This window comes from Pimephales promelas, chromosome 4, assembly GCF_988280905.1.
Source record: "Pimephales promelas chromosome 4, fPimPro1.hap1.1, whole genome shotgun sequence".
In the NCBI taxonomy this organism is placed as follows: Eukaryota; Metazoa; Chordata; class Actinopteri; order Cypriniformes; family Leuciscidae; genus Pimephales; species Pimephales promelas.
Window position 1 is genome coordinate 44,444,810 of NC_142772.1, and position 22,410 is coordinate 44,467,219.

Sequence of the window (22,410 nt, forward strand, 5' to 3'; positions counted from 1 at the left end):
TCTAACTAAAAAAAAAAGAGGTTATAGATGACTGCTACACACAGCACTGTGTCATCATAAGGTAATGCCACCCCGAGAGACTCTCTGAAGAGTCCAGCTTAAAACCTTCTGAGGTTGTTTTCAGAAGTATTGCTAGAATCTTTCAAATGTAAATTTAAGGTCACACTTTTTTTCTCAAGCACATCTGTTGCTGGATTTCTGAACTAATGAACCTCATATATTCACAATGCACTTACTGGAGAAACTGATGGGCGGCAGGAGTCACATTACTCTAGGGATGGGGCAAGTTTCAATCAGTAAATATGTTTATGTATATTATTATTTTAATAATTGTGATATATATATATAACACTATACAACACTGTTTTACATATAAAACACTATGTCGAATAAACTGATGTGAGAAATGTTGAAGGTGTCTGAATAAATTTTGGTTTGACTGTATGCACCTGTGAGTGTAATTTAATTCAAAATGAACGTGGAATGTCTCCTGCACCCACTAGTAATAAGATATAAAAAAATGATGTAGTGTCTGAATCATTTTTGGTTTGACTGTATATCTGTTCTTTTACAGCAGCTTTAAATATGTCTCATCCAATGAGAATTCGGAGGTGAGCCATAAAGCTGAATCTACATGAATCTAATGCCTTTGGCATCTGACGTCTTGCATGGTTTTCACTTCTACAGTTTGGGAACAGCGAGCCAAGTGGACCATGAACATCCCATACATCTCGATGTCAAACCCTCAAGCTGCCGAAGCCCCTGGGAAGGATGGATATTTCCGTGTGACGTGCAAGGGAGCACTCATGTGCACAGTCACCAAGGCTCTCGCCACGAATGGAGACACACAGGCAGTCAACGATAAACATGTGGGTGTACTGGGAAATGATAGAGAGCGACATCCACGCCAGACAGACAGGGTACACCTTTCTAGACTTGTGTGTGTGTGTGAGTGAGAGAGAGACAGCCATAGAAAGAGGCGGACTATGGACTAATGATTAATGACATTTAGATTATTATTCAACTTCAGAGATGTCCCACCCCCTTAACACACTCCAGATGCATAAGGAGAGATGAGGTGAAGATGATTTAACCCGTATTCTGTGGGATTTTGGCGAATATGATGGATGACATGGAAGATGCTCAGGGAAAGAGAGATGCATAAATCATACTTTGGCAACGGGTTTGACGCCGTTGATTTATTCGTTTCAGAAAGAGTGTTATTAGGGGAGGAATTTGTCGCCTTCTATCTTTAAAGGGATAGTTCACCTCAAAATGACATCTATCTGAAAATGTCATCATGTCTATCCCTTCTGTGAAGCACGAAAAATGAGGTTTTATAGAATGCACTTTTATCCATACAGTGAAAGTGGATAGCGACCAGAGAATTTCATCCAAAAAGGACTTAAAAACTCAAATGTAGGTATCATAAAAGTTTCATACATTTATGTATGTATGTACAAGTTTTATGATAGCTGATGTTGTAACTACACCATATTTGGTTCTAAAAAGTTTTTTCTCTCCATAGATTCAAAGTTAGCCATGTATTTTTATTATATTTATTATGTAATATATACTATATTACATTACAGTAGATGTTTAACCAGTACCTGATTATTTATTTTATTATTATTTTTTTTTTTAGCTTTCAATGTGCAGGATTTTTGCAGTACAATATCCAAAAACCACTAGGCCAATGTTATATATTTTGTTTAGTTGATTACTTAGAATGTCCCAAATGTTTACAACTATTTGTAAATCGTGAGAAAATTGCGATTTTAACCAAGGAAACGGGGCGTGTGTGCGCCGGGGTGAGGAGTCACCAGTCAATGACGTCATATCCGTGTTACCCCGGGTTTCCGCCATATTTGACCTCATACTGCAATAACAATGGCGACAGACGTGGACAACTGGGTCGGTTATACCCGTTATGCGTGCTCAACAGCGAGAGCGTCCCCATAGACATATACACTAGACCTCACCTGGGGGTTCTAAGCATGCGTCAAAACCGCCGCCATCTTGGAACAGGGGTCTTGTCATAGGAAGTAGCTAGGTAACGTTGCTATCTCTGCTTTTACTTCGAATTCATTGATGGTGGCGGACTTTTGTGCAGCGTATGAAGTTCACGGATGAAATCTGAACTAGGAAGAATGTTTTTTTTTTTTTTTTTTTTTTAAATTACATTTTTTTTTTCTGGAATCAATGATAAATACATGTCTGACCGTTGGAACAAACCAAAAAAAAAAACAAAACAAGAAAAATCGCATTCATGATGATTTATGATTTTATTTGCGTTAGACCTGTGTCTACTACATTGACGCTGATGCATTAAAGTGGAGGGGCTCCCCTGTTTTAAGATGGCGGCTCTATTGACGCATTCGTTCTAATGAACTGCCGTATCCAAGGTGAGGTCTAGTCTATGGAGCGTCCCTAGCAGGGTTTTGTTCAAACATTATGTACAATGGCAAGCAGACTTTGAGACAAAAAGAGGACTAAAACAAAGATCAACATTTTTCGAGATGCCAAGAGCTCCACGTCCGCGACTAACTTCGACTTGAAAGAAACGCGAGTGTTACTTCAGCAAACAGGTGAGCAAATCAATGTATATAAAACTAATCAATGTTATAGTTCAACATGATGAAAAGTTAAAAGATGATCTGTATGTTATTCTCTAATGTTAATCTAGCTTAGTTAATCTCATACAGCCAATAACAACATACCACCCACAAATGCCGTTTATTGTGATAGTGTGTTTAACTGTTAGAGCAAGTCACTCGAATCTGTTGTTAAAATTAAATAATAAATAATCCACCCGCCAACCACATATTTGATTTAGATATCTGCATCTGATCATCACATTACAATTATTCAATTAAGCATGATAATATGGTAACATATCACACTGAAGTAGGTTGATTTAAAATTAACATTTATTTATATTAAAAGTTCTTCTTTTGGTAAAATTACATTTCCTTTATAGGCTAAACACTCCCTTTAAACTTAAATTGTCAATGTTTCATTTTTGACTGAATGAAAGAAATGAAAATGAAACACTCTTATCTGAATGATTTTTTGTTCCTTAATAAAGGGCACTTTCCCCTAATGTTATTTAATCTATGCTCTAAATTTTATTATTTTCTATCCTATAGGCTGTTACCAATCAAATTAAATAATTTACATTGAAACAACTGTATTAAATGAGATTATTAGATTGTTTTAAATATTTTTTGAATATACAAATAAGGAATGAAAAGAGTGATACTTTGAAACTAAACCACCAGTAGGAGGCGGCAGGCGGCCGTCTTAATGAGCGAGTTATCGAGTCATTCATTTAAACGATTCGTTCAAACGGCTGATTCATTCAGAATGAGGCGGTTTAATAATGGGTAATTGAATCTTTGACTCGAGCCATTAGTTCAAAAAGCTGAATTATTCAGTATGAATCATAGGTGAGTGTTGCTCTGAGATGCGCTTTGGTTCTGTTGTTTGGAACTATTTTTGCTGCTGAAACCGAACAAAAAAACAGTCATTGCGTCTAAAAATGTAAGCAACTTAATTTTAACTATTTTAACTATTTGTTTATTGAACTGTTATGAAATCAATATCTCGGTTTCAATCGTGATGGTGTTCAGGAAAACAGAACTCTGGTCATGTGTAGCCTATATTATTTCTTAACTATAAATGTATGTGTTATAAATAACTGCACAAGCTTCAACAGCGCAACTTTGTTACAGTCCGTATATTAGCAGGAGCACCACAACAACAACTCACTCGGCTAATAGCTGCCCTGATTGCTGCCTCGCCGCTATAAATTAATTAGAGTTATAAATATAAAATGTCACTAAAGACCTATAATTTTCACAATCATTTTTAATGTTAAAATATATTTGGTGGGGACCCCCAAAATCCAAAAATAAATCCCCCCCTCATTTCGAACCCTGGTTCTCTGTCTCCGTTGCTTCTAGCCACGGTGGTTAAAAATGCTAGGGTCCACAATAGGGGTGTCTGAAATCGCTTTACATTAAAATGTTCCTACAGTGAAAATAGGAGTTGACTTGTTTTGTAATTGCAATTATATTTTTTTCACAATATCAGAAAAAATATACTAAATATTTTTTTCCCCCATACTTAATTTCAGGTGATTGGCTCAGAAAGTGAGAGATTGGCAGATTTCAAATTGTCTGCTTACAAGGATCCTGTACCAACAATTTGCTAACTGCCCTTGAGATGAATGCTAACGTGAGTTTTCTACGGGTATTAAAGATTTCATTGATTGAAGTAAGCTTATTTTACTTAGTCCACTGACATTTTTTAAACATAAATCTAATAAGATTGGGAGGTTTGTCAGTGCCAATGAGGAGAGAAACATCTAACAATGTTTTTGAGGATGTTTCAGTTTACTGTAAAACAAGAATGGAATACTTATCAGAAAATGTATTTTTATTTTTGTATTTTTTGGCAGTATGAATCTGATAATGGATATGAGCGCGCTTTGGTCTGTCCACCTGTTCACTCTCCGTCAGCAAGGCATTGGATTTACCAGGAACAGCAAAGGCAGCTGATGCATCAGTGTATCGTGAGCCATTTATATAAGGTAAACATTGACTTGTCGACTACTTTTCAAGTACTAGTAAAGTCTAGTAAAACTATGTAAATATGAGCATTGGTGCAAGCCCAGTCATGCACCCCAACATGGCAATTAGCAGGCTCTCTAGCTGGGGTGTATGTGTTTGTTTGATTGTTTGGCTCATGTTTGAAATCTAGAGATGTTGAGGAGGGAGGGACATGCTCACAATAATAAAAAAAAAAGCACCCTGGCTTTCAATAAACCCAGACGCACATGAACATGGTGGAGATGAGAGATTCACTATTCCTCTGAACTTAATTCATTAAACTAGTGAGCCTGCTGGGACTCCATATATATAGCTGATTTCTGTGAGAAGAAAAGTGCATATGTGTGCATGTGTACGTGTGAGTGCGCTATATAGCACCTGAAGGTGTGTTGACCCTCCGAGGCTAATTAAAGCCTGGAAACTACGGGAACTCCTGTGGCTTCAGAGAGCAGCTGGCGTGAGCTACGACATGCACAAAGGAGATGCATGAGGTTTAAAAGGAGGTAGACTCACAGGGATGAATGAAACAAACATTGCATACATGCATGGACATGCAAATGAAAAACGGCCCTGTAGGGTCCGTGCAGAGCGGTAAACTGGGGGATTGTAGGTGCTCAGCTCACATTTGCAGGTTGTGGGATCATGGGTAGATGATGAGGGCTGTTTCGTAATGTCTTGCATTCAACATTTTGTATAAACTTAACGAAACTTAAAAATTAAGCTCTTAACTAAAATCAATCATTTAGTTTTTTAGTGAATTTAGGCAGGATCTAAATATAAAAATGTGGCAAATAAGCATGAACGATTACATTCTGTATATGTGTGTGTGTAACTGAGCGATGCAGTGTAGTACACATCTTTAAAGTGCCCTTATTATGCTTTTTTCGGTTATTACCTTTCATGTAGTGTTTACTATAGCTGTTTGTGAATGTCAAAGGTCTGTAAAGTTTCAAAAATCAAAGTGCACGATAAATGTCGTCATTGTCTCCCGAAAGAAAGAACCAATTCTGAACTGCCTGAAATTATTCATCATTAATTCCATTCTTATTTCCAGCACAAACCAACCGTAAGCTTGTAACACATTTACATAATGCTTGCATACGTTCTTCATTGGTTGCTCAAGAACAACACCAACATTACTGTGTGTATCAAGTGCTGAGGAAGCCTATGGAGCTGAAATTCAGTTATGCTAATATGCTATAAGCGGTGGACCAATCACAACCAATCAGAGCAGAGGAAGCTTTCAGAAAGGAGGGGTTTAGAGAGACTGAATCCTTTATTGAACTTGATGCTGCAATGTATATTATGACTTCATGAGAATAGGTTTTTTTTTTGTTAACCTTCGACGCATGCAAACCTATAGTAAGAGACCGCCAAAACAAAATTAGGAACTTTTAAAAGACCATAAGGCCACTTTAATATAAGCCACTATAGTGTGTGTGTATATATATATATATATATTGTGTATCCCTATACACCATTAGCACCCTAAACACTCCTTGTTTTTTTTTTTTCTTTTTAAAGGTGCCATCTGGAACTAAAAATCAAAAAATATTCCATATTCCATAACAGATGGGGGCAGTATACCTCCAGAAAATGTGTTGTGCCGCTGCCGCACGCACTCACGTCTTCAAACAACACAAACGAGCGCTGTTTTGCTCTCTTTCTCCGCATATTATTCAAATCATTTGACACGATAGTAAAAGGTCGGAAGACCGCAGTTTCACGTGGAGCATTTGGAGATTTCTAGAGATCAGAGACTAAATGAACAACATCTCAACACTAAATGATGAAGACCGACTCATAGACGCCTGTCTCAAAAACAAGCTGTTGCATTTCGACGATATGGGAAAATAAAAGCCTGCAGGCTATTATTTTTAAGTTTACGGTATTCGTTTTGTTCATATTACACTTTTATTGTTAGTTTGAATTAATTTGACTGACAGCATTCGCTGCTGCCAGCTCTCACGAATTCACCGTGAGACACATGCAATTAACACTTAGCAAGCAGGTTAGTTAAGCTCTCAGATTCTGTCAATTTTATTATGCAATTCAAACAATAAATACCGTTTTGGCGCTTGTACATGTTACACCACAGATCCCTAGCGCACGTGAACCGATCATCTCTACTAGCTAATGGAAAAAGAACCCGAACACTGTTGAAAGATACAGTATGCTACAACTTACCAAAATGTATTCCTCATGCATAATGTCAACCATTTTTTGAACTCTTCCCTGAACTGAAATGTAGTAATGGGCTGTATTTCCACACGACTGACATCAGGTTTAAGTACACACACAAGCCGGCGCGAGCGCGACTCACTCGTGTAGTGCAGTTTGGCTGGTGGTAACGTTGCCCGGCGCATACCGCCTCCCATGGCCGGAACTGGTATTACGACACCTGCCGGGCCGGGGCTAGTAATTTAGCATGCTAATTTAGGTTTATATCTCGGCAGCACTATAACTTGTCAGTTTTTTAATTACATCATTGCACTTATTTCTTCTCATTCTTTTGATGCGTGTAGCTCATTTTTTGGATATTTTTACCTTAATTATTACATATGGCACCTTTAATCGACAATTATTTTCTCTTCGGTGGCCCTAATGTTTTGCTTTTGTAAATGACATGACATTGTGTAAGTAAATTGCTCGCAGCCTGCATTTTATGATATCTACTCTAACATGCTGTCTCCACCTGTAGAATATCACGTTTTTGCCATTCAGCTTGTATAATGTGAACAGAGTAGTCATAGTGCTGGCTAATTTGGTATAATTGCTATAAACTGATTTTACAAATAGGCTATTTCTGGAAGATTTCAAAACAAAAATCATTTTGGGTAAAGCTTGGGGCTTTTCCAACTCAGTGTACTGACATTTACAATACGCCTTTCGGTTTCAGAGTATGTGTGAGTGTGTGTGTCAGAGAGAGAGAGAGTCAGAGAGAGTATTGCATGCATGACCTACTCTCTTCTGCCTCAGGTGACCCAGTCGGAAAATATATGAAGCATTTGCATTCACCCGCAGTGACTACTGGTACTTACACACCAAGCATTGATTCATATTTACACACGCACTATAAAATGCATAGGCAGACACATAAATAGCCCAAATCTGCTTAGAGGCAAAGTTACTGTATGCCTCCATAATTTATTGTTATTTCAATATTATTATTATTTTACTACTCCCTTATTTAGCTTTGCATGAAAACCCCCAAATTAGTTTAGGCACAGACTGAAAACTAATCAAGAAAATGGCTCTAAGACATATGGATGTCCATGCATTCTAATTGGTAGGCATGGACACAAATGACTCCAACTGCAGGCACATTATGGAAAATTATGGGTGTTATGGGATATGAAGTTGCAGTCTGTTATGATAGACTTTTCTCAAAGCATCGGGCATGTAGATGGGCCAAAACAAGCAGAAGAATGAATGCTCCATGGCAGATGGTTATGCGGTCAGTTCTCTCCCCGAAAGCCAAGCGAGAGACAGTTTCTGAATAGTAGCAATGATGTACAAAACTGGAAGTCAGAGTGGGGTGTAAGGTAAATGTGCTTCTATCCACACTGAATGGAACAATGGATTTTTGCTGCTTGGTCAGTTTAGTCAATTAAAAAGAGCTAATTCAATACAAGTTAATTTCATTGCATGCAATCAGTGTAAATTCAATTATTCCCTTAGCATTGGGATTACGTGAATAATTTTATTGGAAATTACTTTGTGGAGACCAGATATGTTGGGAATTGAGATTAGTGTAATGCGTCAACATACTGTGTGGTGTATATTATGCACACTTTTAGAAAAAAAAAATTAGATTCAATTGAGTTCTGGATGGAACCCTACACTCTTAGAAGAAATGATTCTATTTAGAACCAGAAATGGTTCCATCCCCCGCTTCATATATGGAACTCCAAAATGGTTCTATATAGAACCATTTTTCTTTGGTAAAAGGTTCTATTAGCCAAGTACGGAACCTCAGGGTTCTATATAGAACCCAGGAACCCTTTTTTTAAGAGTGTATAGAACCTTTTAGGGGTTCCAAATACATACTGCTGATAGTGTAGGGCTCTTGACTCCATGTTAAAGAACCCTTTATGCCAAATAAGTTCTATATAAGGAGAAATCAAATGTCTTCAATGATTTCAGGTTTAATGGGTTATTTCTTGGTACACTTTAGGCCCATTAGTGCCAATTGGGCATCGTTTAAATACCACGGCCTACCTGAGCATTGTTTCTGACCATGTCCATCCCTTTATGGCCACCATGTACCCATCCTCTGATGGCTACTTCCAGCAGGATAATGCACATCAGCCATCAGAGGATGGGTACATGGTGGGCATGAAGGGATGGACATGGTCCGAAACAATGCTCAGGTAGGCCGTGGTATTTAAACGATGCCCAATTGGCACTAAGGGGCCTAAAGTGTGCCAAGAAAACATCCCCCACACCATTACACCACCACCAGCCTGCACAGTGGTAACAAGGCATGATGGATCCATGTTCTCATTCTGTTTACGCCAAATTCTGACTCTACCATCTGAATGTCTCAGAAATCGAGACTCATCAGACCAGGCAACATTTTTCCAGTCTTCAACTGTCCAATTTTGGTGAGCTCTTGCAAACTGTAGCCTCTTTTTCCTATTTGTAGTGGAGATGAGTGGTACCCGGTGGGGTCTTCTGCTGTTGTAGCCCATCCGCCTCAAGGTTGTGTGTGTTTTGTCTTCACAAATGCTTTGCTGAATACCTCGGTTGTAACGAGTGGTTATTTCAGTCAAAGTTGCTCTTCTATCAGCTTGAATCAGTCGGCCCATTCTCCTCTGACCTCTAGCATCAACAAGGCATTTCCGCCCACAGGACTGCCTCATACTGGATGTTTTTCCCTTTTCACACCATTCTTTGTAAACCCTAGAAATGGTTGTGCGTGAAAATCCCAGTAACTGAGCAGATTGTGAAATACTCAGACCGGCCCGTCTGGCGCCAACAACCATGCCACGCTCGAAATTGCTTAAATCACCGTTCTTTCCCATTCTGACAATCAGTTTGGAGGTCAGGAGATTGTCTTGACCAGGACCAGACCCCTAAATACATTGAAGCAACTGCCATGTGATTGGTTGATTAGATAATAGCATTAATGAGAAATTGAACTGGTGTTCCTAGTAATCCTTTAGATGAATGTATATTTGATCAAATAAGTGCAGCCTTTGTGAGCATCAGAGACGTCATTTAAAAGTAATAAAATTACCAACCCCAAACTTTTGTATAGTGGTGTAAATATGTTCCTCCTTGTGGCAACTTCATATTCATTTCTACATTTTAAATATTAGAATAATGGCATTCTGGTAATGGCATTCAGGACACATCTATAATAACAATAAATTAAATTTGGATCTGTGCGTCACACAAATCTTTCATGTGACTTGAGTTGCATAAACATTTAAAGTGTATTTTATGATGCTTTTATCACATTACACCCAAGACATTTTTGTACGTTCTGTTTTTGTTGTTGTTCTTCCATATTCTTTCATTGTCTTTACAGCACATCGCAAGTGCCTGTGCACATGTGTTGTGTGAAAATAAAGATGTCGTGAACCCTCCTCAGCAGATAATGTTAGTCAAACACGTCTGCCCACAAGATGCCAAACATCAACGCTCAATAAATTAGCAGCCAGCTGCCTGCAAAGTGCCAGAGGAAAGCAGATAACAATATCTTCATATCAGCGAATGCTTCTTCAACACGCCTTTGTTACCCCAGAAACATCAAGAGTAAAACTCCCTCTCAAAGCCAACCTGACACCACACCTACCTTCAAAAGGAATATTTAATCAGCGCAGCATGTAGACTGCCATTTGCCTTCCATCTTTCCTCCTCACACACCCACTCACAATCCCCCTCCGTTTTAGTGTTCGTGTTTCTCTACATAATTCTTTCTCTTTCCAATCAAACATTTCTTTCTCCAGCTCATTAAATATTTATCACAGAGCCCACAAGGACTGTGTCAGAGGTGTCATTGCACGCTCTAGATCAAATCAACATCCATTTTCCATTCAGGGCTGTTGAGAAACAGTCTGACTGGGAGAGAATTGAGGTCCCGCAAAGCCAAGCGCGCAGAGAGTCCGTTCGGAGAGAGTCCGTTCGGGCTGCCGTCCCCAGAGATGAAGGGATGTAATCCGCCTAAACAAATAGACTGTGAGAGGAAGCGAGGACAGTGCATGGCACATCTGTCACTGGTCTGTGGCAAATCCCTCACATTGGCCCTCATTTATCAAAAGTGCGTACACCAAATTTCCAGCGTACAGCCAAAACCACGGTGAGTTTGAGATTTATCAATATGGACGTTCGCGTACGGCACACTCAAATCCTACACCAGCTCAGGAGGTGGTGTACGCACGTTTTGAATTAGTGCGGAAATGCGCAGAAAAATTCCTAACACCACAAAACGCACTGGCAAACTAACATATATGATATATTATGACCCAGTGTAAAAAAAACAACAACATAGTAATTATAAACTTCAGTATTTATTTTTGTGCAATATGTGATTTGTAAGCATTCCTTCAGTTGCGAGCCTGTGCCGTTTCAGGGTAAGCCCTGGGAAGGTGCGCACGGACTGGGTAATGAAAGGCTTTCAATCACCAAAAAATAATTCAGACTGACAAAATAATAAAAAAATATATTCCTCTTCTTTTACATAAAATTATAATAGAAATAATAATAATAATGACATTCTTCTTCTAAATAACAAGCGCCATTAACAATACAAATCATAATAATTATAAGAAGAAGAATATTGCAAATTGTCATGCAATTATTAATGTGAATGAATGGTTCTCCACATCACACTATCATCATCATCACTATTGTACACCCCAATACATGTGAAGTGATTTTAAATTGAATGCTAATTCAAAAGACATGTTGTAAAATAATGCATTGTGATAGGTCATTTCGGCATCACGTCAGAGAAGTTTCTCTTCTTTGCCGTCTTCCATGTGTCCATGGCGTAAAATGAGGGCGTGGGGGGAGCGGAGACTTAAACCATATTTCAATGTTTCTGCGTGCACTTGCAAAACATTGGCGCTCTCTAACAAAAGTGTTGCGTTCCGCCAAAAACCTTTGTTTTCTCTCAAATATTTTGCACATATCTAAAGTTTCCCCTGGAGAAAGTTTGCATTTAAATATTTAATTTGTCTTCACACCTGTAACGTTTATCAGCTGGAGTGCCCTTGAGAGCCACCTGAGGGCACTCCACATCAGACTATCATTGTTTACTCACAACTACATTTCCCATAATTCACTGCCCAGACTAATCGTCCCTGATTATCACATTCACCTGTGTCTCATTATATTGTTTAGTAGTTCACCCCATATAAGCCTGGTTCACCTCATCATTCCCTGTGAAGTCTTGTACGTTATTCTACTGCATTTCCTTTGTTCCTGGTTGTTGATCTCTGCCCGTGTCCTGGTTTCCCTTTCCTGCCTCACCCTCTGGATTTGTCTGTTTGTTTGGATTGCCTGCCTGTGTATGACCTTTGCCTTGATTCTGATTACGATTTGGATTAACTTTAATGAACTGCATTTGGATCCTCAACCATCTTCTTGTCTCGGAGCAGTTCGTAACAGAAGACTTCGCCAACATGGATCCAGCAGTTTGTCTCTCAAGGTAACCGATCAATTGAGGCTTTTGTTGATGACTTTTATGAACTTGGCAATGGGGTGAACTAAACAATATAATGAGACACAGGTGAAGGTGATAATCAGGGATGATGGGGCAGTGAATTATGGGAAATGTAGTTGTGAACTATGATAGTCTGATGTGGAGTGACCTCAGGTGGCTCTCAAGGGTGATAACATTTACACGACCGCAAATTATTTCCATAGCTACAGTTTTGCGAGCAAAAGCACATGCGTGAACACAAAAGCTTTGAAACTACCATCTAATTGTTTCCCCATCACTCTGTGCCTTTAATGTAGAGCGCCTAAGGGGGCATGGTGATGGAGAAAAATATGAAATTGGAGAAAATATTATATTTCAATGTTTTTCCATTCTCTCGTGAAAATATATTCCAAAAATGTTCGTTCCACCTCATATTATTTCCATCACTTAGCCTACATTTTGCAAGCAAACACAAAGTTCTCTTTAGGTGGTCTGTAGCTTAGCCCGTGTGTCCACCAAAGCGTTTTTCCGCGTGCCTGGCGTTTGTTTTCAATGGGAGCGCCGCGTTTTTTAAACGCCATTTTCTTTCATGCTGAAGCGCCGAACGCCCGGCGTTTTTTAGTGGTCGCCGAGAATTGAAAAATGTTCAACGTTGGATGAAACGCAGCGCTCATCACTGTCACTTTTTACCCAGCCAGCCGTCCAATCACAGTGGAGGAGGGGCGGGACTAAACCACACTGACCAACTGTCACAACATTCAAACTGTGCTGGGGATATTCTGTATCATAGCAACAAAACCTCTCAACGGAAAAAACGCTGCGCTGCCAAAACACTCTCAAGCGCCCAAAGCACGGCGTCTTCAGCAGAGCGTCTAGCGTTTTCAGCTGGATAAAAACGTTTTTCCACACGCCTGGCGTTTGTTTTCAATGAGAGCGCCGTGTTTTTTAAACGCCATGAGCGTACCGAGACACTGAGCGTTTTTTTTCACGCTGAAGCGCCGAGCGGCCGGCGTTTTTTAGTGGTCGCCGAGAGTTGAAAAATGTTCAACTTTGGATAAAACGCAGCGCTCATCACTGTCACTTTTTACCCAGCCGTCCAATCTCAGTGGAGGAGGGGTGGGACTAAACCACACTGACAACTGTCACAACATTCAAACTGTGCTGTGGATATTCTGTGTTGTAGCAACGAAACGTCTCAACGGAAAAAATGCTGTGTTGCCAAAACGCTGTCAAGCGCCCAAAGCGCGGTGTCTTCAGCAGAGCGTCTAGCGTTTTCAGCTGGCTAAAAATGCTTTGGTGGACACACGGCCTTACAGAGGCTCCATATCAACTAATCCTTTACTGTCTTTGGCTAAAATCTTTGGCTGTTGATTTCTACAGACAAAACAAAAAGGGCAGTTAAACACACTTACCAGGAATTAAGTTTGATTCGATTCCTGGGGGAGCGTTTCTGCAATCTGCCCTTCAATATCTTTCTTCCACTAACAAAAAAGTAGTACACCTCAAAATGATGGGATACACAATTCTATAGCTCAATTATCTACCATTGTAAGTAAACGTGTTTCCAGTGCGTTCGCTGGTAATCGACAGTATGCCACAGCTGGTCTCCATAGACATTACTTTGAAAATGATTTTTTCCAATAACAAGAGTGACCTAGTTCAATCCTTTTTTAAATTACCTGATATATTACACCCACTGATGTCATATGAATGTTTGCAATTTGTACTCGCTAGTTCATTGATTGTTATGTACGACTACATAAAAGGGAATATTTGCTTTTGGCAAATCTATAATATGCCAGCTGAACTGGTACGCATGCATGCTTATTCTTCTCCTGTTAGATAAAGGTCAGGAGGGGCTGTCATGCAATCTTTCAGTTTACAAATGAAAAGTGTAGAGAAGTGTTATCACATTCGTTTATTCATTCAACTTATAATGTAGCCGGTTTTCAGAGGCATCTTCTTGGTCTTAAATTCACCATGAAATCAAAATGAAAAATTCTTTTTTTTTTTTAATGGAATTTTGCCGTATTTATTATAAATGGGTCATCCGTGCGCATCAATATTTTTATTCATGTGCCGTCAATAATCTTTAATCAAAATCCCTTTTGCAGTAACATCTCTACTCTGATGATGTGTTTACTGGCGTAAGGGCGGGACAAACTGTCTCTCACATGAGATCCACAATAGCAAACCACAGCCATATAATCAATTCCTAATGAACAAAATCAAGTCCCGCCTTACCCTTTTTTAAAAAAAAAAATGGGTAAATTAACCTAGAGATTTCCAAAAGACAGTTATATGGTTGCTACACCCGTGATTTGACATGGACCTAGATAATGCCCTTTTTTCATTTGCATAAATCAACTCGGGGAACGTCTCACTAAGTTGTGTTCTTCTAAACCAGAACTTTTGAGCAAAGACAATTTCCACAAAACATGTACCTTTGTGCAAACCACACAGTGAAATATTTGAAGCAGAACGATTCATTTGCATGAATTTTGCTGCTCCAGTTGAAGACAGTAAAACACCCTGCTGTTAGAGAAGGGGTGTGGGAGCAATTTGGTTTTGAGTGTTCACTATAGTGCCACTTTACAACAAATGTCCAAAATCAGCCGAGGTGTCTTTACCATAAGTCCCTGAGTGTATCCTTATTCTCCTTTAAGGATTGCAGGGCTATTACGAGAGAGGATACTGTTCTGTTTCCAAGGTCTCCCTCACAGGGCCTTTCAGTGCTCACAAGTGGTGGTTACCACTTGAGTACAATATTTAACATTAATTTTTTCCAACACAAATTTTGTCTTTTTCCGATATAAAAACATGCAAATAATGCTGTGACATTAATCTTCAGGTGGAAAAGTTACAAAAGATGCCAAAAAAAAAAAAATGCCAAAGAAAACATTTGTTTTTTTCATATTTTTTGAAATATGTATGTACCCCTTCTTACTTGGCAAGTATGTAGTAAAAAGAAACTTTGTAAAATGCTGGAAATTATGGGATTTGCAGAACGGCACAGATTTTGAAAATACACAACTCAAAAGGTCCTTCTTTCCTCCAACGCTGGCCCTGACTCCACCCATTCGAAGGACATGGACACCCAATCATGCATCTGCAAAACTCAATGCGCGAGATTGAACTTACTCTCTCTCTGTACCAGGGCGATTTACACTGACTGTGACTGGGTCACAAGCTTTGAGTATGCACACGAAGGGGACATGCGGGTGAGGGGTATGGTACGACCATTTGATTGACGCACTGACTGTCCAATGATTCTTGGTGGTCTTGTAAATGATTGGCTGGAGTTTTTCGAGTCCTGCCCATTCCACAGATGATTAAATTGCTTAATTTTCATTTCAGTGCTTCAAACTCAGTGGCTATAATAAGTGGGATAGGAATAGGATTTCAAGTGATTTTGAAAAAAGAAAATCACAAACCCCACTTTTAAGTAGGGTTGGGTATCGAGAAGCGAGAATCGATTGGAACCGAGACTAACTTTTCGTTTTTCCCGGAATCGTTCAAAAGTTAAAATTTCGATTCCTAGTTTCGATATTCACAGTCCACCGAGCGGAAGAAGAAACCGCTGAACAACACCAACGAAGAAGCGTCTACCGGAAGTGTTGGCATAACCACGCGAGTCGAACATGAGTACCTTACGTCGGCGATCCAAAGTGTGGCTTCACTTTTCTAAAAATAAAGAAATCTCGGCAAAATGCAAAATTTGTGACAAAAGGAGTATTTTTACAGAAGGAGTATTTCCTTCAGAAAGGCCGTTGGTTAGCAAGGTTAGCTAAACTTTTTTGACCCTGCCTCTTAAAAGAATCGGAATCGAGAATCGTTAGGAACCGGAATCGAAACAAGGAATCGGAATCGGAATCAGAATCGTTCAAATTCAAACGATGCCCAACCCTATACTTTTAAGTAATTCTTATGAAATAGTTTGTTTAATTTAATATTAATAATAAATTAAAGCTGCAAGCAGCATTTAGCAGGGTTCAAGCATTTAAGGTCTTTAAGCACAGAAACATTAAAAAACATTGAGTTTTATTTAGCAAGCATTTAACCACTGACATAATAGATGGAAGAGACCATTTACAGCCAATACAGGCGATTTATATTTATACAGGCATACATATTTTGGTTAACATTATGCAATAGCGCATGTAGCCTAAATCAAAGGTCCACTTTAGATATACGGACTCTAAGTAACTTTGCAAATACATGTCAACTTATTCTACTACTATAATACTCTAATGGGAGTTAGTTGACATCCAGTTGCAAAGTTAATCATAGTTAGAATGTCTAAACTTGACCATCAAAATAAAGTATCAACGACTTTTAAAAACATTTTGAATGTCATTGAATATCAATCCAAAAATTGTGATTTAAAATCATGACATGGATTTGGGCTGCACATTTGTGACAAAAAAACATTTTATAGTGCAATGTTTGTGGTGCATCTGCGTGCCATGTTCTTCATGAAGGTTAAACAAGCTGAGAACTGTTTCTAAATTCATTTATTGCTGTTTTTTATATACAAGTAAATCAAGACAGTAGCTGAACTTCACAACATGAAAAACTGAGCAGCACGAAAAACAAGACTGCGATTCTGATTCTTATACAAAGAATGCCAGTGATGCAACGACACTAGAGCACTTCCATCCTATTATAATCACTGAAGCTGCCACTGTGATTTTACACATGTGCCTGTTTAAGGCCTGCTGTTTCAGTGAACGAGCGAGTTGTAGACTCCTGCAAACATTTGAATTCATAAAGCTGCTACTGCGCAACACATCTCTTAGTAACACCATGTCTGCTCTGTGTTGGATATAATGGGAACGTTTCTGTTTTGATGATGCAGTCACTTCCAGAACATCTCTATACTGCAGTTCAGAAGTGCGACATTTAGCAGATCCAAAATGATTTCAAATCACTAATGGTGCTTTTGCCTTTGGTCCTGATGATTCTTTTGAATGTGAGTTTTTAATGTCTCACTAACATAAGCACATAGCAGGATTCTCTGAAAATGCCTCTGAAAAAATTAATATGTGTTCGGTTGTAAAAATCTTTGTGTGAACACAGCCTGTATTTCAGTAGCTTTTGTGTAAGGCTACAATAAGTCTTCAAATTTAATATTCAGAAGCATCTTGTGATTCATTAAAGGACGAAGAGCGTAAGAAGTTTTGATGACCAATGCATAAAAATGAGACCCAGATTTAAATAGAAGTTTAAACCAGGTAATAAATTTAATAGTGTTAAGCACATAACATTTTTGTTAATAATCAATGAAATCAATATGTAAATGCTATTACTTAAATAATTCTATAGTATGTTTAAATGTACACATTAAGCATTCAATATTCAAAAGGCATGCTTGCTAGAATTTCACTTAACAAGATATTAATCACACTGGCAATGCATTTAAGGTGACAAATGATGCATCTATTTTTTCCTGTTGAAGCGCTGCATTTGCATTTCTTTCATTGATGATAGTGTTTAATGCATCACCATAATGCATTGATTTGGCTAAGCAAATGAGTTGTGTGCAGAATAATAACAGCAGTGCACCCAGGGGGGGACTGAAGTCTGTTTCTAAGGACAGAGACAACTGCTGGTCAGACCTGAGTGCTTTCTAACTATAGAATTTTATCAGTGCTTTCTTCAACAGCGAGTTGCAGTGCTTTCTCCAACATTGACTCTGAGCAATGGACTGCAAAGATCCCATTTTAAAAAAGAGGAAGAAAAAAGGTTTAAGTGGAAAAGAAATCATTGTGACACATTAGTTGATTTTACAGCTTGCTTGCTGTGTTCATGCCTTTTCTAGAAGCGTATTGGCTCTGGGTAAAAAGCAAAACAAAACCTTATTGAAACAGAAGAAAAGCCAGACACCAGGCAGATGTTCACACAGTTATGTGTTACTGTATAAAAGAGAAGGATCTAGTGTCGTTTTATAGTCAAACTTGCTTGGGCAAGTTATATATTTTTTAGCACATAAAAACAAGACCGAAGAATAGCAAAACATGGCCTTTCTGTGCTTCCGTATGTTTGGAAACAGTTGTTGGTTTAGTGTCATTAGAATGCTGAAATTTCGAAAATCACTTTTTTATGTAAACCAAATAATTATTAACCTGAAGTTAAACAAACTAAAATGATTTCATGGTTAAATAACTGGGGAGGCACACTCACTCATGAGAAGAGACAATATATTCACAGATTTTTAAAAAATCCTCGACAAAATGCATGACTGTGGAAAAATGGTCTGCAGGTGCGTTTTAAAAAGTTTTACCTTATCATCTCGTAATGACTGAGTTCTACTTTGAGGATATATTATCATATACAGTATATTGAAAGACATACAAGCATGGTAAAATGTTTTGCCACAAACTCAACTGGCTAGCCCTGGCGTAATATGTCCGCCGTCGCATCATCCAAGGTGGATTCGTGGTGGTTCATTGATACCCAGAAAAGCACTATATTAATGGAAAGATTTATTCTCTCCTGTATGATTCCACAGGAGTCTCTTCTGACCTTTATTATGGTCACGTGACCTTACTGTACATATATCATGAGCTTCCAGAACTTCTGATTGAGGCTCTGTGTGACCTCCTAATTTAACTCTTTTCCACAATTTGAACATAGAAATAAAATGTATAAATAACACGCACAAAAAATAAATTTTTAGTCTTAAAGGGATACTTTACCTCTAGAAAGATTAATGTGTATTTAAAATGGGTCTTTTATGTAGAAGAAATGTGAAATTATTTTAGAATTTGGAGCTTTCTAGACTGAGAAAATCTATTTTTGGCTTATGTGGATGAAAGACAACAACTCCCAGAATGCACTTGCTTCGCTGCCTTAGGAGGCCACGCCTACCGGTAACAGAGCGCAGTAGTTAAAAAACAAGTCCTAGGCTACTAGTGAGTCTCGTGATGAGTCTGCCTGAAAATGTGTTTCGAGATCGCCCAAAATGTCCAGGATTCGGCTTTTGCGTTCTACAGTCGCCATTCATTATGCTTTCTGTGGCGAGCGGGACGAGTGAGGGCCGCGGGAGAACGGCGCGAGGCCGGTGGCGTGATTACCGATGAGCGACACCCATGAGACGCACCGGTCTCGTATCTCTCATGTAGGAGCGGGAATTTTCTTAGCAATGTTAAAACGCACATCAACCGATCACTTGTTTAGCGTTCATGTAAACACTACATTTAGATCCACCAATCAGAATGAACTCCGTTAGATTGAAACAAAAGGTGTGCATGTAACCCCTACTACTCAGGTTTCTCCTACGAAGTTAATCAGCTTTCTCTACAGAACAAGAGCCTGCTAGCTTAGCTTCCAAAAAAAGATGGCTGACACTGTGATCCCACCCTCTATGGGCGGGTTGAAAACATTCAGGACAGACCCTACTGACTGTAGTTTTTAGCCTCAGGCCAAAAAAAATCCTCTGATGATGCAAAATGCGATTTTATAAAGTGGTATAAAGTCATGTAATTCAAAGACAAAGAAAAGTTGCAATTCCCTTCAGTGGTGGAAACAAGCTTCAGTATAAATTATATATATATATATATATATATATAGATATTAGGGCTGTGCAAAAGTTAATTGCGATTAATCGCATCCAAAATAAAAGTCTGTGTTTACATAGTATATTTGTGTGTGCTGTATATAATTATTTTGTATATATAAATACACACACATGCATGTATATGTTTAAGAAAATGTGTTATTCATATATAAAATATTTATATTTATATTTATATAATATAGATTATGTATTTATATATATATACAGAATTTAAGCGCAAATAATTCTTAAATATATACATACATGCATAGGTATTTATATATACAAAATAATTATATACAGCACACACAAATATATTATGTAAAACAGACTTTTATTTTGGATGCGATTAATCGCAATTAACTTTTGCACAGCCCTAATAGATATATATATGACTTTTGGCCTCTCAATATCTTTGTAGTTTTCCATGCACATACTGGACAGGTCTGATAATCTGTTAAAACTGGTGCATTATGTCTGCTGGGGATTATTTTATTGACGCTTATATCTGCATGGTATTGTTAATCTCTTGAATTGGCTTACTTGTCTTTGTTGTGTAATACTTTTACTGGTTTGCCATTGACCTAAATGTGCCAGTTGCTAACTGAATGTGCACGTTTTAAAATGATTGATGGGGTAAACGGATTTTAAATCCATTTACCTCATCAAGCTAAATAAAATGAAAAAGCGTAAGACGGACATGTTTTTATTTGCAGTATCTGGATTAACTGGAACCCCATGGAAGCAGGATAAGCATTTCTGTTTTTGCTAGAATATGAAGAATGACACTGCAGATTGTCAGGAATTTACACAATTTGCATTGTGTGCAAAATTGGCAGGCTTGTTCATCCTACTCACTGAGGAACAATATTACTCGTATAAACCACCGGAACATTTGCCTGCTTGGCAAACAGTTACTATTTGCTTGGATTATTCTTAGCATACATTGTTTTCCAAACAGTTTAAGTTTATTTGGTCCTCCCTATCCGGAAATAGAGGAGCAGCTTTGACTGGCTTTGGCATCAGATCACACGGGGTGACTGAAGGTAAAAGCAGCTCCAAGAAAAGTTCACAGTGTTACGGATTATACGGATAATCCTCCGGAATCATCCAAACAGAGAGGCAGATTTGATAAACGAACATCCACCCAGAAAGCACTTAAGGACAACCTTGTCAATCTCACAGTTCAAAGTGAGTGTGATCCATTATTAAACCAACAACTGTTGGGCCAGTTAGACATTTTCCAAAAGAGATTAGCTGGACATTTTCCAGGATATAGGGATTACAGAATATGGTATCATTAACACTGATACAGTGAGACAAATAAACAGTGGGAGAGAGAAAAGCAGTGAATGGCTTTAAACGTTGCATGACGTCTTTGTGAGAGGTTGAAAGGAAAGCTCCAGGGAGGGGGAGGGGGGAATCACTTTTTTCCTTTAAAAAAAAAAAAGATGAGTTTGGTGCGGCCTTTCATTAGGACCATGGTCTCAGTGTGATTTAATCTGCCTTTAATCTCTGGCGCATATGGTCCCCTCCATCAAGGACAACATGGAGATAGATGACAGTGCAACCATCAGCATGTGTGAGTCCAATAAATATGATAAACATGTCATGATACAACGCTGTACATGAAGAAAGTCTGCTTTTATGAATTGATGATACAAATGGGCCACTATTAAAAATTACAAGGGGTTATACAGTATTCAATGAAAAATTCAGTATTCACAATCTTCATTGAAAACAAATGGTATCCACAAGTTTCCGAGGGGCGCTCCTGTAAAAAATAAAGTGGGTGAAACTTCCGGTGAGGCGGCGGAAGTAGCATTCCAATGGTATTTTTTGTGTTAGTTAGCGAAGAGGCTAGCTGTTTTTCGGAGAATTATTTTACTATTTAAAGACACAAATCTTTATGAGAGATGTCGTTACGGAGCTCAGGGACAACATGTGCTGTTCGCGGTTGTATGTATAACCGGGTTAAACTAGTTCAGTGGCTTAAACGTGATTGTTTTGAACATAAGCTGAAAACGAAATCAGAGTGATCCTGCCAACGACTGTAGTTTCCATCACCTCCCAAAAGATGACGAATCTTCCTGTGTACATTTGTTTAAATTCTTAATATTCTATAAACTCTCTCAGCATGTGATTGGCTGTTCGCTACTGATGTTACACCTAAACTCAGGATCAAAGCCTGTGTTGACAGAATACCAAATGTGCCAGTTAATGTATTCCAGTAGCACATTCATTTATAATTTTGAATAAACTCCAAAGCACAATGACTAAGTGTGTATTTTTTATTTTAATTGTTTGTCAGCTCACACAACTGTCTGTCACCATGCCTTGATGAGTATTGATTATTAATAATGTTATTATAATACACTGCGGAGGGTAAAGGTACTTTTATTTCACCCTTTTTAATTTTGTTGAGGTTGTGTTCCCACATCGTTAGCTAGTTTGGATCGCTATAACTTGAATGACTGTCAACTGTTGAATGAACGAGTGTTAAGCATGTCAAGTCGCGCTTTGTTTACTTCCAACCGGAAGTCGCGCCCACTTTTGACGCAAGGCCTCATGGGGCGTAGGAAACT

The 22,410-nt window shown here is 38.5% G+C and overlaps 1 pseudogene; it reads left to right on the top strand.

The window, feature by feature from the left end:
• The first annotated feature begins 668 nt into the window (after positions 1-668).
• The window catches only part of LOC148981763 (uncharacterized), a 155,713-nt pseudogene continuing 133,971 nt past the window's right edge, over positions 669-22,410 (top strand).